Genomic DNA, 16,160 nt, shown 5'->3' on the forward strand with positions numbered 1-16,160 from the left:
GGGGGGGGGGGGGGGGGGGGGGGGGGGGGGGGAGGAAGGAGCCTCTGAGGGAGGGGCCAGTGGGCGGGCACAGAACCAGTCCAATGGTCCCAGAGCTTGCCACCTGTTTCTCATTTTCTTTCTGGGAATGGTTACTCATTACCTTAAGTGAAGCCTGATGGTTTGAGTCTTGGATTCAGTGGCTGCCCCCTCAAAGGGCGGCAGCTGGAGGCAGGAGCTCTGTGTTCAGGTTCTCATCCTTTTCCCCAGGTAAGTCTCCCTCCTCCCTGCTCCTCTGCCCCTTGGAACTTTGGGGAGAGTTGCCCCGGGGGTCTCCCACGGCCCCTTCCTCTCCTCGGTTCTTGGGCTGCTTGCCCTGGTGCTTGGGAGTCCCGGCCTGGAGTTTGGAGGCCCGGAGCCCGGAGCTCGGCTTTGGCCCTTGCTGCCTGCCGGCCGCCTGTCTCAGTGTTCCAGGGCTTCCCACACTCACCTTGGGGAGGGGAGACCTGCATGGGTGGAGGGTGTTTCCTTCCTGGGAGTTCCCTCAACCAGTGAAATCCCAGCCTGGGGCCTATTGTCTGAGTCGCCGGATTCCTCCCCCTCTCTGGGCCTCGGTTTCCCCTTCTGGAGCATCAAGGTTTGGCAGGGGTGACCGCTTCCCTCGGGGCTCCCTGAGCCTGCAGATAGGAAGTAGGCCCTGTTTCAAAGACTTCCCAAGGTGAAGGCCCGAGTGTTTGTGGCCATCCCAAGCGGGCTTTCAAGGGTACCGGGAGACCCTTGCCCAGCCTCCCGTCCGCCCCCTGCCCCATTCAATCTGGGGAAGACCGCTGAGTAGACACCACTGCATACACACACGTCTGTACTGCAGCTGGAAGAGCACTGGCCGATGAACCAGGGGTAAGCCTCGGTGGAGGCTCCAGACTGGGACCGGTCTCCCCCAGTCCTCTCCCCCTCCCTTTTGGCCAATCCCCTCTCCATCCACCTCCCAGACCTGAATGAGCCACCTTTTGGCCTCTATAGGAGGCAGCAGAGTCTGGCTCGGTCAGAAGCCCTCGTGCACATGAGGGGCCGTCCTGTTGGAGGAGCACAGGCTCCCTTTGGGGGTTTCTGGGAGCCCCAGTGCCTGTCCTGGGGGCATCTGCTGGTCAGCGGCCTGGCTGTGGAGGGCGCAGCCGGGGCCTGGTGGGCTGGGCTTGCGAGGAGGTAGCAGGGTGGTCACGGCTGAGAACGGGGGAGAGAGCGGTTTGGGCCCCCCTGCTGTTTCTCAGGGTCCTTGGGTGCTAAATGCGGAAGAGAGAAGACATGGAAAGGGGTGTGGGGGTGGCCGTCACTGTGGGGGTGCCCCCACATCCAGCAGGCTGAGACAGAGAGAAAGGAGTGGGAATGGGAAGAGAGCCTGGGAGCGAGAAGACGAGAGGTCAGGGAGGAGGGTGACCCAGGCAGCGCATCCGGAGGCCTCCCGGGCACTGGCCAATGAAACCCTGGCCTCTCCTCCCCGGGCTCTCTGCTCTTTGCCCAGATATGTCCTAGCCACTGCCCAGCTTTTCTCTTGCTATTCCCTATTTGGTGTGTGTGTGTGGGGGGGGGGGGGCGAACCAGGTCAGAGGGCACTGTCCAAGTCTGAGAACTGGCTTTTATCTTGTCTTTTTTTTTTTTTTTAATTAATTAATTTTTACAAAAATTTTATGCCTAAGTAATTTTCCAGCATTGACAATAGCCAAACCTTTTATTCTAATTTTCCCCTCTTCCCCCCCACCCGCCAGGTGGCAGGTAGTCCAATGCATGTTAAATATGTTAAAGTATATGTTAAATACAATCTATGTATACATGACCAAACCGTTGTTTTGCTGCACAAAAAGAATCGGACTTTGAGACAGTGTACCATTAGCCTGTGAAGGAAATAAAAAATGCAGGCGGACAAAAATAGAGGGATGGGGAATTCTATGTAGTGGTTCATAGTCACCTCCCAGAGTCCTTTCGCTGGGTGCAGCTGGTTCGACCTGGCTGCTTCTAGAGCTCCAACACCAGGGCCCCCATGGGAGGGATCACCCACAAGCCTGAAGCCAGACATGATCTCTGAGCCTCCCCCACCTGGGCCCCACTGCCCCTCTGGGACCAGATTTTTTGTAGGACGCTGGGAGCCATTGAGGCAGACTGCCTACTTTCTGGCCGCCCATCCCATCCCCTAATATGTTCTCATAGGAAACACTAGCCAGTTTTTTTTTTATTGTTTGTATTTATTTATTTATTTAAGTTTTTTTACTCGCACTATTGGGGTTATTTTTTATTTAACTTTATTCCCACTTTCTCTTTACAAAACACGTGTACGAGTAAGTTTTCAGCATCGGCCCTCGCAGAGCCCCCCACAAGCCTGGACAAGATGGGAGGCTGAGCCGGGCTGAGAGATGCCATCCCGCCCCCGTGTTCAGCCCTCCATTAAACAGCAAGAATAGGAATAATGGCTATTTTGTAGGGCTCCAGGGCTTAAGTATTAGAGTCAAGACTGGAACCTGTCTCTCATGGTCCTGAGAGGCTGAACGATGAGAGCATCTAGGGGGGAGGCGGGGTGGGAGAGGGTGGGGGCTGGGAACCCGGCCAGTCTGTCTGGAGGATGGGATGGCTTGGACAGAGATGGGGCAGCACAAGGGACTTGAGGGGGAAAGCGCTCTGCTGTGTGCACGTGTGGAAGCAAGTCTATCTATGGGTGTGGCCCAGAACCACAGGGCCACAGGTCACTATGGGAAGGGAAGCCTGAGATGGAAACTGCCTTAAATGGCCCAGTGGAAGGCCACCTCCACTGAGGCACACAAAGGGGTCTGTCTGCCTGAGGATTCTGGGAGGGAACCGGCCCAGTGATGGCAGCTTCAGAAGCGGCCCTTCCCTGGCCTATGTGGCGCCCTAGCTTGCGTTCCTTCCTTGGGACCAAAGGGAGATGGCCCCTGATCTTGCCGCCCCCTCCCCTGCTGCCCCATCGTGGCAGTCCCCTCCGGGTCTCCCGGGTGACGAGGCGCGGCCATGAGAGCCATGTCTGGTTGTAGATGACAAGGTCCCCTGCCCCTGGCTCCTAAACCACACAGGCCTATATGTGGTCCCGGCTTCAGGGACACAGCCCCGCTGAGGAGGTGGGCTTCTGGGAGGAACACGGGGCTCAGGCTGCTTTTTCTGGTGACGGGCACTGGCAAAATTCATTTTGACAGTAGGATGGGCGGGTGTGGGAATCAGGGCCTTCATTTCTGACCGCCCCCAAAATCACATCTGGCCAGTTTAGATGGAAAGGCCGAGGGGGAAGTGTCTCCTCCCATGTTAGGTGACACATGGGACACAGTTGGGGAAGAGGCTCCTGACTGGAGCCCGGAAGGCCAGCCTCCCCAACAAGGCCCCGTTGGTGAGCTGTGAGCCAGAACCAAAGCCCAGGGGGGTGAAGGCCCATGTTCGCTCTGGGGGGCTTTCAGTAGCCCCACTCTTGGCTCAGATGCTAGAACCCGGCCACCATGTCCTCACCTAGGCCTTCTAGGTGAAGGGACCCTTGGGGCATATGCAAGGACAGGGGTTAAGGAGACATGAAATAGGGGACTCATTCTATTTAGCCAGGCCATCTGTCTCTCTGTGTGTCTGTGTTTCTGTCTCTGTGTGTGTCTCTGTCTCTGTCTCTCTCTGGTGTGTCTGTGTGTCTGTGTGTCTCTGTATGTTTCTCTGTCTCACTGTCTTCAAGCCCATAATAGTTGAGAGAACCCCCTTTTCCTTCTGGTAGGGTTCATCTTCCCAGGGAATGGGGCAAGATTAGTGCCAAAGTGGGAAAGAACTCATGGTGCAGCAAATTATTTTTGGGGGTCGCTCCAATATGCTCTTGAATAAAACGACCCTTAGATGAGCTAGAGTGGCTCCCTGAGAGTCAGGACCTTGGGTAGCCATGGACGGCCGCCCGGCAGAGGCCGATCCAGATCCCTGATGGTGGGACTGGCCAAGTGCCGAGCCCAGCTGTTTGCATATCTTGCCCAGCCCCAAGGAAACATCTTGTTTGAAAAAATAAACTTTGCTGGGCCGTAGCATGGAAGGGCCCGGCCTTGGGGAAGGGCCCAGCTGACTGGCCTGGCTTGGGTGTTCAGCAGAGCACCCCGCATCTTGCCAGCTGCTGGCATCTGGAGGCGCGTCAGTGGTGTTCGGGGCTTCTGAATCCATTGCGGTCTTGGGGGAGGCTGAGCTGGTGGCGGCCCTTGTTCGTCCTCCCCAGCTCTTGGCTCCCATCTGTCTCTGGTCACCCTGGGGAAGGGTGGGGGGGGTGTTCGGTTTGTGCGGGGTCAGGGCTGGGTGACGTGGTGGGGGAGGGAAGCCGGGAGGGCTCAGTAGCCTAAAGGAAGCTGGCTCGGCCCCAGCTTTCTCTGCCCCGGCCTTCCCTGCCCTCTTGGAGACGGGGCCCTGGCCACACAGCCCACTGTTGTGGCTTCTTGTACCATTAGCAGCATGGGGGCAGAAGCTGGAGCTGGGGGGGAAGAAGACTGGGGAAAGGGGCAGCCTGGAGGTTGGACATTGGGCCAGGCAGCCAGGGTGGCCTGGGCTCCTGCTGGGGTCCCACCTCCCCCAGGAGTCTGGAAACCGTGTTCTCGTGGGCCTTAGCTGACCCCACGCTCCCGGTTCTCGTCTGTCCAGGGGGAGCGTGGGCTCGGATTGCTGGGGCTGTTCATCCTGGTGCGACCATTCTGTGTTCTGGACCTTGAGGTTCCTTCTAACTTGGATGTTCTCTGTTCTAGGGGAGCTAAAGCATCTGGAGGAAGGAAACGGCCCCTAGGGCCATGAGTCAATGTCATGGGAGGGTTGTTCTCCTGGGAAAAGAGACCACAGGGAGCCCTCAGAGGGACGCGGCGTGATTGGACCGCCCGCTGGGTGGCCCAAGCCAGTGCTGATTGACAGGATGCAAGTTTCTTCTTGGCGGAAGAGGATGCAACTCAGGGAGAGCCTTCTGAGGGCCAGGGGCAGCTGCGGGTCCAAAGGCGCTGGAGACAGAGTCGGTCAGGAACATTTATGGCAGAAACTTTTGGGAGCCCGGAGCAGCCCCCTCCTGCGCCCCCCTTGTCCAATCTCTGCCGGGCTGGCCAATGGGGGCAACTGTGATTGCCAACGCCCCGGCGAGTGTACAGACCTGGATGTTTGGCCTCCCGGTCGAGAACAGAGTCCGGTTCCCGAAGGATCCTCTGGCCGCCTTTGAGAGGCCCCCTCCCTGTGTCACAACAAGCCACACGCACGTGCTAATCCGTGACACTGACTTATACTGATCCCTGTGCACATACGGTGTAAGGTGTGTGCAGTGCCAACGGTGTGTGTGCCCCGCACCCTCGTGCACGTACACGGAGGGACCCATTCGTGCACATCCCCACCTGCTCCACCGGACACGGGCCCACCAACATGTTCACACTTCTGCCTCTTTGCCGCCTGAATCCAGCTCCTATGCACGCGGATCCCGGGCACGTGAGCAGACTGGCACAGCTGGGTAGCCCAGTGAGGTGCGAGACCCCCGTCCTTGCACGTAGAGTCTCGAGCCGCCCGGTGGACACAGCTAGAAATCCTTGAAGGACATGACGCCCCCCTCTGCTGGGCCCAGCGTGCTCCCAAGGAACGACTCGGGCCTTTCTGGCCCTACCGGCCTCCTCCTGCGTTGGCTCCGCCAGCCCTTCCCCCACCTGTTACTCCTCCGACCCAAGGCCCGGACTGTCTCATGCGCCGGGTCCCGAGTTCGGGATACAACAAGTCCTTAGGGGAGTCTGCTTTGGTCCAAACAAAGCCTTCATCTAGCCGCCATCTCCAGTCTCCTCCCCCCTTCCCCCATCGCCCTCCTCATCCTCATGACTGCCTTCTAATTCCAACCCCGGGAAGGTCATCCCCCCTTCCCCCACACACCCTCTTGTAGTGGGCCACAGGAAAGGGGGCTGGGACCCTCAAAGGGATCCAGTAGGGATGCTGCCAATCCCTGATCTACCCAGAAGCACAGCAGTTTACAGGGCGGGGCGAGAGTAGTCTCACCCAGCCAGGGCTCCCCTCACGTGGCCCAGAGGGGTTCCTTCCATGGTGCTGGGCACAAGACAGAGGGAGTTTCAGTCCCAGACTTCTGCTGGGCAGCAGGGAAGAGGATATGCTGTACACCCCTAACACCCGGCCGAGCAGAAGTGCTGGCCCTTTCTGACTGCTGGGGGACGCTGGCCCACCTTCGCCTCCCCCTCCTCGGGGTCCAGGAAAGCCCCAGGCTGCATGCCCCAAGGTCATTAACATCTCTGTGGGCCAGAGAAGCCAGGCCTGGGTGGGTCAGAGGGGGTCCTGGAGACCCCGACGTCATGGGTTTGTCACTTGGAAAAGGACAGAGGTGACTGAGATAAGAAAGGGGGGCAGGGGAGAAGAGGGGCCTGGGCCGGGACCTCCGTGCCAACACTCGGCATCTGCCACGGCCTCCCTGACCCTCACAGCCTCAGATTAGTGCCCAGGACTTCCAGGGGCTCAGCCTCCTCCAACAGAGCAGTCTCCCCGACTCCAGCCTCTGTTCCCTGTGCCAAGTCCCATAAGCCTGAAGAGCAGAGGAGGGACTAGGTGTAGGGCCACGCCAGACTCTGCTCCCCCCCACCCCAGCAGCTTCTAGGCTTTGGAGGAAGAATAGATACTGGCTCTGTCTAGGGGAGGAGGGCAAAAACAGCTCTCCAGGATGTTCTCGTTTTCTGTCTGTTGTGCTCTCTCCCCCCCTCTCCCCACTCTCTCCCTCCCTCTCCCCATTCTCTCTCCCTCCCTCGCCCCACTCTCTCTCTCCCTCCCTCGCCCCACTCTCTCTCTCCCTCCCTCGCCCCACTCTCTCTCTCCCTCCCTCGCCCCACTCTCTCTCCCTCCCTCGCCCCACTCTCTCTCTCCCTCCCTCGCCCCACTCTCTCTCTCCCCCCCCTCGCCCCACTCTCTCTCCCCCCCCTCGCCCCACTCTCTCTCCCCCCCCTCGCCCCACTCTCTCTCCCCCCCCTCGCCCCACTCTCTCTCCCCCCCCTCGCCCCACTCTCTCTCCCCCCCCTCGCCCCACTCTCTCTCCCCCCCCTCGCCCCACTCTCTCTCCCCCCCTCGCCCCACTCTCTCTCCCCCCCTCGCCCCACTCTCTCTCCCCCCCCTCGCCCCACTCTCTCTCCCCCCCCTCGCCCCACTCTCTCTCCCCCCCCTCGCCCCACTCTCTCTCCCCCCCCTCGCCCCACTCTCTCTCCCCCCCCTCGCCCCACTCTCTCTCCCCCCCCTCGCCCCACTCTCTCTCCCCCCCTCGCCCCACTCTCTCTCTCACCCTCTCTCTCCCCCTCCCACCTCCACTCCTCTCTCTCTTCCCATCACTGTCAGAAACTGGACTTGGGCTTCTTGACTTTCCTCTTGTCCATTACTCCCGTTCACTGATGTCTTCTTTGCTAGTAATTCTGTTCAGGTCTTTCAGGACATGGGGGAGGGGGGGGGAGTCACAAGACCATCATGAGAATCTTGTGGACTATACTTGAGGGTAGCGTCCCTTACAGAACTGACCACGGTCCCTGGGTGAGCAGAAACTACTGCACAGCCTCACTGTGGGGTAAGAAACCAGTGTCAAGCGCCCAGGCTAAGATCCCCAACCAGGAGCAGTCTTTAGGAAGGGACGTCCGCTCCTTAGGGACCAAGCCTTCTGACGGTGGCTGGCCTCCTCCCACATTCCTGTTGGCAAGTGACACTTGGCCAGAGCTAATGGGACGGCGGGCAGAATGGGGAGCCTGGGCTGTCCAGAGAGATGGGCTGGAAGCAACAACGGGAAATGGGGCAGGGGCAAAGGCCTGGAACAGGGACTGGGGAGGACTTGGGGTGGGGAAGGGCCTGATGGGGCTACACAATTTTATGGGAAGAAACCTGGGCTGTCTTAGTGGACTCCAAAGCTAGTGTGTGTGTGAGAGTGTGCCAGTGTGTGTGAGTGTGATTACCATGTCAAGAGAGGTCATTAAAAGGAGGGAGGGAAGGCAAGAGGGAGGCAGAAGGCTTTTATGTCTTCTTGTTGTCCATGGGACCCTTCACCATGAAAAGTGCCTCACTGGTCAGCGGGGACTATACCCAGACCTGTCACACATCACCTGCTCCCCCTGGCCCAGGAAAGGGCCCCCAGAAGCTCCTCCTTCCCCTGGCACTGGTAGAATGTCACAAAAGGCCCTGTGAGTGTGGCCCGGCCTCCTGGCTCACAGGCCCCCCAGAGTGTGATAAGTGCTTCAGAAACGGTCAACTTAGAAGGAAACACCAAGGGCTGGGGAAAGGAGTTCCATCAAGGGCCCCAGCCCAAAGGGTCCTGGGAGTTGGATCCACCGAGGGGATGCCCCTGGCTCCTCAACTTGTCCAAAAAACAGTCCCTAATGGGAGGAGGGGGCTCCCTAGGCCACACTCTGTCCAAGAAGGTGCTTCCAGTGCTCAGTGAGGGAGAGACTGGTTTTAAGCCCCGGCCCTCCCACTCACCCACCCGAGAGGCTCTGAGCCCAGGGGCCCCTCAGGGAGTCTGCTCCAGCTCCCTTTGAGACAGCTCAATGCGGCAGAAAGCGGCAGCTCGGGCCTCAGAGTTTTGGGCCCGGCTTTGCCACGGGTGACTGGTGTGGCCTCGGACGAGACTCCTCCTGTGGCAGCACCTCTGGCTCCTCGGCTGCAAAAGGAGGGGCTCGGAGCAGATGGTACAGAGGAGCGGCTTCGGTGCCCTTTCAGCTTCGAGTGTATGGCCCAGTCGGCCTGTGCTCGGTGCCCTGGCCTGGGCTGCTTGTCTGGGGGGCGCAGCCTCCCAGGAGTTTCTGAGAGTGTGTGGGTATGGGGGGGTATGGTGTGGGGTCCAGTGATCCCCACGAGGACATGGGTGGTGCAAAGGAGATAGAAAATGGAGCCCTCTGGGGAGGGGTCCTGGCAGGAGAAAGGGCTCAAAGGGGGTGCGTGAAAGACTTGGAGCCAGTGCCCAGGCCAGGTGTTGGCTCCCTGTGTGCCACCTCTGCAAGTTTCCATTTTCTTCTCCAGAACATGGGGCTGCTGCTCCATCTTCTACTTCCCATACACAGGCTGTCATAAGGAAAGGGCTTTCTTGGCCCAGAGGCCCGCCAGAAGCACAGGTTCCTATGAGAGCAAGTAGCCCCCACAAGGACCACATTCCCCCACCGTCTTCCCAAGGCAAGACAGGCAGCCGGCCAGACCCGGGGCCCAAGACCCGCCCAAGCTCTTTCTTGATTGGAATTGATCCGATGATGCAGGCCCAAGAGCCTGTGGCTCAATTCCATCTTGTGGCAATTCTCTGTTCTATCATTCTTTAGGCTGAGGCAGTTGGGGTTAAGTGACTTGCCCAGGGTCCCACAGCTGAGAAGGGTTAAGGGTCTGAGACCTGATTTGAACCAGGTACTCCCGACTTTGGGGCTGGTGCTCCACCCACTGTGGCACCTAGCTGCCAGTGATCATTGTTTCATCAGGCCTCTGGATTAGAATTAGACAGATGTGGGGATTCCCTTGCATTTTGTAAGTCAGAGCTCTATCTGCTCTATTTACTACAGAGGTTCCCCTTTAAAAAGCTCCTTTTTTGCCCCCAAGAAGATATTTTGTCAAAACAAGTTTTTCTTTGTAAAATCAAACCTAGCAATTTTGTTGGGTCTGTTTGGCCCCGGATGGCAGAACTACCCAAGAGGCCGAGTGCAGCTGGCTGTCAGGACAAGCCGCCTCATGATGAGGAGCTGGCCAGTGCAAAGGGCCGCCAGCCTACAGAAGTGGGCTCTCCCCCTCCTCGGAGACCCTCAGACAGAGAAGCTAGCCTCCCCCTTGTCTACTATTCTAGCAGGGCTCCCTTTGGGGGATGGGTTGAACCAAGTGGTCTGTGAGGTTCTGACCCACTCTTAAATTCTAGGATTCCTTGACCATCCTTTTTTCCCCAGGACACAGACCAGAGAGGGACACAAACCAGAGGGGGGTAGGGGGAAGCAGAGAGGGGGCCGAGTCAGAGAGAGACCCCAGTTTTCCTTTAGCTTCCCGTCTGTTGCAGTTTATTATGACATTTGGAGTGAGATAAGGATTCCAACTATATTTCTGCTCTCTAGGGGTACCATTTCCCAGCAGCTCTTATTCACTGGTTGTTGGAGCATTGCCTTCTCAGAGTGAGTTCTACTTGTGAATTGTCCATTTCCCCCCCATCCATTCCTTTTTATAAGTATTTCCAAATCTCATAAAGGAAGTCCTCTTTGAACTTTGCCTGTCCCTGAACAAAGGCATCTATTTCCCCAAATGAATTTGGTCAGGACTTTATTCGTTCTTTGCAATATCACATTGGCGTTTTGAGGTGTCACAGGAAGTCTACAGGTTAATTTAGGAAGCGGTGACCTTTTTCCCGCACTTGCTCCCATGGGCTGCGAAAACTTGACATCTTTTCATTTGTTCGACTCTTCTGTGACTTCCAGCCAACTCATTGAGTTGCCGCCTTTGCGGGGGTCTTCCTCACATGACGCGAGCCCCTACGCGGTTGATGTTTTTCGTCAGGGGAACCGCTCTTTGTAGACGTTTCCTCTCATTACTGTAATGAGGAAAAAAAGTGCCAAGAGTTTTCATGGGTTGATCAGGAATCCTGCTTTTTAGAAAAAGTCAGTTTGTCCCGACATCAATTCTCAGATAGATCATCTAGATCTTGAGATCGTGGCCATAGTGTGGGAAGGGACATTCGAGCCCATCAAATCTGACCTGACCTCCAGGGTCCCCTGAGGAGTCCGGGTGGAGTGTGAGGCTGGCCCCAGACTGGGGGCTCTCCCCTGCCCCGGGAGCACCGTGGCGGCTCCCCCCCCCACTCCATCCTGTAGCTGAGGATGTGGAGGATCACGGAGGGAGGAAAAGTATACGGGGAGGAAGGGGTGGGGACCGATAGCCAAGGGATGAGGAGAAGGCCAGGGCCCTCCCGAGAGGCCGGCTGGGTGCTGGGCTGGGGAATGCTGCCGCCTCACCTCGGGCCTTCCAGACGCCCCTATCCCGGGCCCCGCCACGTTGAGCTCATCAGAAGCTGGCTGGCTTTCAAGGGGCACATTTTCCCCACATGTTCCGTGTCCTATACCAGCCTATCCAGGGAGCTGCTGCCCTCTCGGAGCAGAACAAGGGCACTGCCCACAGGAGAGAAGCCAGATCGCTGGCCCCTTTCCAACCCTCCTACAGCTGGGCCCCATTTCCTTCCCCCCAATAGCCTTTCCCCAAGCCTCTCAGCCATAGCCCTCCTACCCGCCTCGCCTGTTCTCTTCCCCTTCTCTCATTCCCTTTCTATTGTCCTCCCCAGACTTCTGTTACTCCCCTCCCTTCCTTTCCTCTCCATTCCTACTCCCCTAACCTCCCCGCTTCCGTTTACCCAAGCTCCGTTCCTGCGGTCCATCCTCATTGCCCTCTGCCCAGCCTCCTCTCCAGCCCCTTTTTTCTTCTTTCCCTCCCCTCTCCATTACTTCCCCCCACCCTTCCCACCCTTCCTGTCCTTAGCTGCTGCCCTCAGGGTGTCCCTCCAGCCTCCCCTCCAGGACCTCATCCTTTCTTGCCTTTTCCCCCTACTCTGGCCCTGGGCCCTCCCTCCCCCACTTCTTTTCCCCTTTCTCAGAGTGCAATAGCCCAATTCCTGGGCCAAGTGCCAGTGAGACCGGGCACCGGCTCATTGGCAACCCCGTGTGGAGCTGTTGCCCTGCAGGGCCAGCTTGGGGGGGGAGGGGTTGGGCTGGGCTGAGAGGAGGCAGACCTGGGCCAAGAAAAGCAGAAAGGTGAGTCCGAAGTGGCTCCTTTAGAGTCCTTGGGGCAGGTTCAAGGGCTTCAGAGAACCTCTGACCCTCCAGCTTCAAGAGGGAGAACTTGGGGGGGGGGGGTTAGGAGGTGAGGTGAGTTAGTGAGGAGGGACTAAGGGAGTTGGAGAGGGGACTTAACTTAGGGAGTTGGAGGGGGGAGTTGGGGACTGAAGGAGTTGGAAACTTAGGGAGTTGGAGAGGGGACTTGGGGACTTAGAGAGTTGGAGGGGGTGAGTTGGGGACCTAGAGAGTTGGAGACTTAGAGAGTTGGGGACCTAGGGAATTGGAGGGGGGAGTTGGAAACTTAGGGAGTTGGAGAGGGGACTTGGGGACTTAGAGAGTTGGAGGGGGAAGTTGGGGAGCTAGGGAGTTGGAGACCTAGGGAGTTGGGGAGCTAGGGAGTTGGAGACTTAGAGAGTTGGGGAGCTAGGGAGTTGGAGACTTAGAGAGTTGGGGACCTAGGGAGTTGGAGACTTAGAGAGTTGGGGACCTAGGGAGTTGGAGACTTAGAGAGTTGGGGACCTAGGGAGTTGGAGGGGGGAGTTGGAAACTTAGGGAGTTGGAGGGGGGAGTTGGAAACTTAGGGAGTTGGAGGGGGGAGTTGGAAATTTAGGGAGTTGGAGGGGGGAGTTGGGGACTTAGAGAGTTGGAGGGGGAAGTTGGGGAGCTAGGGAGTTGGAGACCTAGGGAGTTGGGGAGCTAGGGAGTTGGAGACTTAGAGAGTTGGGGACCTAGGGAGTTGGAGACCTAGGGAGTTGGGGAGCTAGGGAGTTAGAGACTTAGAGAGTTGGGGACCTAGGGAATTGGAGGGGGAGTTGGAAACTTAGGGAGTTGGAGAGGGGACTTGGGGACTTAGAGAGTTGGAGGGGGAAGTTGGGGAGCTAGGGAGTTGGAGACCTAGGGAGTTGGGGAGCTAGGGAGTTGGAGACTTAGAGAGTTGGGGAGCTAGGGAGTTGGAGACTTAGAGAGTTGGGGACCTAGGGAGTTGGAGACTTAGAGAGTTGGGGACCTAGGGAGTTGGAGACTTAGAGAGTTGGGGACCTAGGGAGTTGGAGGGGGGAGTTGGAAACTTAGGGAGTTGGAGGGGGGAGTTGGAAACTTAGGGAGTTGGAGGGGGGAGTTGGAAATTTAGGGAGTTGGAGGGGGGAGTTGGGGACTTAGAGAGTTGGAGGGGGAAGTTGGGGAGCTAGGGAGTTGGAGACCTAGGGAGTTGGGGAGCTAGGGAGTTGGAGACTTAGAGAGTTGGGGACCTAGGGAGTTGGAGACCTAGGGAGTTGGGGAGCTAGGGAGTTAGAGACTTAGAGAGTTGGGGACCTAGGGAATTGGAGGGGGAGTTGGAAACTTAGGGAGTTGGAGAGGGGACTTGGGGACTTAGAGAGTTGGAGGGGGAAGTTGGGGAGCTAGGGAGTTGGAGACCTAGGGAGTTGGGGAGCTAGGGAGTTGGAGACTTAGAGAGTTGGGGAGCTAGGGAGTTGGAGACTTAGAGAGTTGGGGACCTAGGGAGTTGGAGGGGGGAGTTGGAAACTTAGGGAGTTGGAGGGGGGAGTTGGAAACTTAGGGAGTTGGAGGGGGGAGTTGGAAACTTAGGGAGTTGGAGGGGGGAGTTGGAAACTTAGGGAGTTGGAGGGGGGAGTTGGAAACTTAGGGAGTTGGAGGGGGAAGTTGGGGAGCTAGGGAGTTGGAGACCTAGGGAGTTGGGGAGCTAGGGAGTTGGAGACTTAGAGAGTTGGGGACCTAGGGAGTTGGAGACTTAGAGAGTTGGGGACCTAGGGAGTTGGAGGGGGGAGTTGGAAACTTAGGGAGTTGGAGGGGGGAGTTGGAAACTTAGGGAGTTGGAGGGGGGAGTTGGAAACTTAGGGAGTTGGAGGGGGGAGTTGGAAACTTAGGGAGTTGGAGGGGGGAGTTGGAAACTTAGGGAGTTGGAGGGGGGAGTTGGAAACTTAGGGAGTTGGAGGGGGGAGTTGGAAACTTAGGGAGTTGGAGGGGGAAGTTGGGGAGCTAGGGAGTTGGAGACCTAGGGAGTTGGGGAGCTAGGGAGTTGGAGACTTAGAGAGTTGGGGAGCTAGGGAGTTGGAGACTTAGAGAGTTGGGGACCTAGGGAGTTGGAGACGGGAGTTGGGGACCTAGGGAGTTGGAGGGGGGAGTTGGAAACTTAGGGAGTTGGAGGGGGGAGTTGGAAACTTAGGGAGTTGGAGGGGGGAGTTGGAAACTTAGGGAGTTGGAGGGGGGAGTTGGAAACTTAGGGAGTTGGAGGGGGGAATTGGAAACTTAGGGAGTTGGAGGGGGGAGTTGGGGACTTAGGGAGTTGGAGGGGGAAGTTGGGGAGCTAGGGAGTTGGAGACCTAGGGAGTTGGGGAGCTAGGGAGTTGGAGACTTAGAGAGTTGGGGACCTAGGGAGTTGGAGACCTAGGGAGTTGGGGAGCTAGGGAGTTGGAGACCTAGAGAGTTGGGGACCTAGGGAGTTGGAGACTTAGAGAGTTGGGGACCTAGGGAGTTGGAGGGGGGAGTTGGGGACCTAGGGAGTTGGGGAGCTAGGGAGTTGGAGGGGGGAGTTGGAAACTTAGGGACTTGGAGAGGGGACTTGGGGACTTAGAGAGTTGGAGGGGGAAGTTGGGGAGCTAGGGAGTTGGAGACCTAGGGAGTTGGGGAGCTAGGGAGTTAGAGACTTAGAGAGTTGGGGACCTAGGGAGTTGGAGACTTAGAGAGTTGGGGACCTAGGGAGTTGGAGGGGGGAGTTGGAAACTTAGGGAGTTGGAGGGGGGAGTTGGAAACTTAGGGAGTTGGAGGGGGGAGTTGGAAATTTAGGGAGTTGGAGGGGGGAGTTGGGGACTTAGAGAGTTGGAGGGGGAAGTTGGGAGCTAGGGAGTTGGAGACCTAGGGAGTTGGGGAGCTAGGGAGTTGGAGACTTAGAGAGTTGGGGACCTAGGGAGTTGGAGACCTAGGGAGTTGGGGAGCTAGGGAGTTAGAGACTTAGAGAGTTGGGGACCTAGGGAATTGGAGGGGGAGTTGGAAACTTAGGGAGTTGGAGAGGGGACTTGGGGACTTAGAGAGTTGGAGGGGGAAGTTGGGGAGCTAGGGAGTTGGAGACCTAGGGAGTTGGGGAGCTAGGGAGTTGGAGACTTAGAGAGTTGGGGAGCTAGGGAGTTGGAGACTTAGAGAGTTGGGGACCTAGGGAGTTGGAGGGGGGAGTTGGAAACTTAGGGAGTTGGAGGGGGGAGTTGGAAACTTAGGGAGTTGGAGGGGGGAGTTGGAAACTTAGGGAGTTGGAGGGGGGAGTTGGAAACTTAGGGAGTTGGAGGGGGGAGTTGGAAACTTAGGGAGTTGGAGGGGGAAGTTGGGGAGCTAGGGAGTTGGAGACCTAGGGAGTTGGGGAGCTAGGGAGTTGGAGACTTAGAGAGTTGGGGACCTAGGGAGTTGGAGACTTAGAGAGTTGGGGACCTAGGGAGTTGGAGGGGGGAGTTGGAAACTTAGGGAGTTGGAGGGGGGAGTTGGAAACTTAGGGAGTTGGAGGGGGGAGTTGGAAACTTAGGGAGTTGGAGGGGGGAGTTGGAAACTTAGGGAGTTGGAGGGGGGAGTTGGAAACTTAGGGAGTTGGAGGGGGGAGTTGGAAACTTAGGGAGTTGGAGGGGGGAGTTGGAAACTTAGGGAGTTGGAGGGGGAAGTTGGGGAGCTAGGGAGTTGGAGACCTAGGGAGTTGGGGAGCTAGGGAGTTGGAGACTTAGAGAGTTGGGGACCTAGGGAGTTGGAGACTTAGAGAGTTGGGGACCTAGGGAGTTGGAGGGGGGAGTTGGAAACTTAGGGAGTTGGAGGGGGGAGTTGGAAACTTAGGGAGTTGGAGGGGGGAGTTGGAAACTTAGGGAGTTGGAGGGGGGAGTTGGAAACTTAGGGAGTTGGAGGGGGGAGTTGGAAACTTAGGGAGTTGGAGGGGGGAGTTGGAAACTTAGGGAGTTGGAGGGGGGAATTGGAAACTTAGGGAGTTGGAGGGGGGAGTTGGGGACTTAGGGAGTTGGAGGGGGAAGTTGGGGAGCTAGGGAGTTGGAGACCTAGGGAGTTGGGGAGCTAGGGAGTTGGAGACTTAGAGAGTTGGGGACCTAGGGAGTTGGAGACCTAGGGAGTTGGGGAGCTAGGGAGTTGGAGACCTAGGGAGTTGGGGAGCTAGGGAGTTGGAGACTTAGAGAGTTGGGGACCTAGGGAGTTGGGGACCTAGGGAGTTGGAGGGGGGAGTTGGGGACCTAGGGAGTTGGGGAGCTAGGGAGTTGGAGGGGGGAGTTGGAAACTTAGGGACTTGGAGAGGGGACTTGGGGACTTAGAGAGTTGGAGGGGGAAGTTGGGGAGCTAGGGAGTTGGAGACCTAGGGAGTTGGGGAGCTAGGGAGTTAGAGACCTAGGGAGTTGGGGAGCTAGGGAGTTG

This window comes from Sminthopsis crassicaudata, chromosome X, assembly GCF_048593235.1.
Source record: "Sminthopsis crassicaudata isolate SCR6 chromosome X, ASM4859323v1, whole genome shotgun sequence".
Classification (NCBI taxonomy): Eukaryota; Metazoa; Chordata; class Mammalia; order Dasyuromorphia; family Dasyuridae; genus Sminthopsis; species Sminthopsis crassicaudata.